Source organism: Nannospalax galili, unplaced genomic scaffold (genome assembly GCF_000622305.1).
Source record: "Nannospalax galili isolate Female #2095 unplaced genomic scaffold, S.galili_v1.0 C48845363, whole genome shotgun sequence".
Taxonomy (NCBI): Eukaryota; Metazoa; Chordata; class Mammalia; order Rodentia; family Spalacidae; genus Nannospalax; species Nannospalax galili.
In genome coordinates, this window is record NW_008474228.1 from 1 (window position 1) to 1,262 (window position 1,262).

General features: G+C 51.1%; 1 long non-coding RNA gene across 1 annotated transcript; it reads left to right on the top strand.

The window, feature by feature from the left end:
- The first annotated feature begins 705 nt into the window (after positions 1-705).
- Positions 706-1,186, top strand: LOC108490409. Its single transcript, XR_001872285.2, has 3 exons — positions 706-912; positions 980-1,067; positions 1,161-1,186. It is a non-coding gene; the product is annotated as an uncharacterized LOC108490409 (long non-coding RNA).
- Positions 1,187-1,262: the final 76 nt, after the last annotated feature.

The following is a 1,262-nucleotide window of genomic DNA, read 5'->3' on the forward strand; positions in this document are numbered from 1 at the left end:
CGTCTTCAATCCAGCACTTGGAAGGCAGAGGCAGGCAGATTTCTATGAGACTAGCCTGGTCTACATAGTGAATTCCAAGCCAGCCAGGCTCTGTCTCAATAATGATTTTCTGGGCTCCGGGATGTAGCCCAGTTGGTAGAGTGCTCACCTAGCATATATGAAGCTCTGGATTTGATCCCCAGTACCACACAAACCTGGTGTGGTGGCACATCACCTATAATCTTAGTGCTAGGGAGGTAGAGATAGGAGGACCAGAAGTTCAAGGTCATCCTCGTGGTTGCATAGCAAGTTGGAGGCCAGCCTGGGTTACATTAGACCCTGTCTCAATAATACTAATAATTTTCGGGGAAAAGACAGTAGCCAGTGGAGGTGATTACTGCAACAAGAAGAGTTCCTTTTTCTCAGGGGTTGCTATGACTGGGTCAGCGCCCTTGGTGGGGTTTCTGGGATGTCTGCTACAGGTCTTTTTCTCCATCCTGGCTGGTCGTTACAGTGTACTTACCCGGATGTAACTCTTTAAACTCTAGAGGAAGATGTGTGGATGTGGAGGAAAGAATAATATGGAGGGAGCTATGAAAAGGTGCATGTGTGTGGATGAGCATGTGTGTATGTGGAGGCGCGTGGACTTCTGTGGGCCATGCTGGCCCCCTTTGTTCCTCTAGAAAGCACAAAGGTGATTCTCTCCATTTAATAGCTGGAGAAATTGAGGCCTAAGTGTGACTTGCTGCAGCTCAGATGGCTCCATAAGGGAAGAAGTGCTCTTGAGCCTGAGCCTTCTGCCTCTACCTCAGCCTCTGACTGAGCTGGGCCAGTTGGCCCCCTCAAGCCTGCCTGTCTCCTGCAGGAATCTCTGAGATCCTGATGAACAGACCTCGTGCCCGCAATGCCCTGGGGCATGTCTTCGTCAGTGAGGTGAGAAAGGGAACTCTAGGGTGTGGCTGGCAATGGGCCAGGAGGTCTAACCCAGTGTTGTCTGCAGCTGCTTGAAGCTCTGGCCAGGCTGCGGGAGGACAAGCAAGTTCGTGTTCTGTTGTTCAGAAGTGGAGTGAAGGGTGTGTTCTGTGCAGGTAGGTTCCCTCCTACCCACTCCCGGGGCCCTAAGGGGATTGGGGGTGGGGCCTTCAGGCTCTAAGATAGGACATATTATTCCCATTTTACAGATGTGAAATCAAAGACCCAGGCAGGTAAAATGCCTCGCCAGGCTTGGTTCACACAAGTCAATACGGGATAGAGTTGGATTCCGTTTGAGCTTGGCCTCTCTG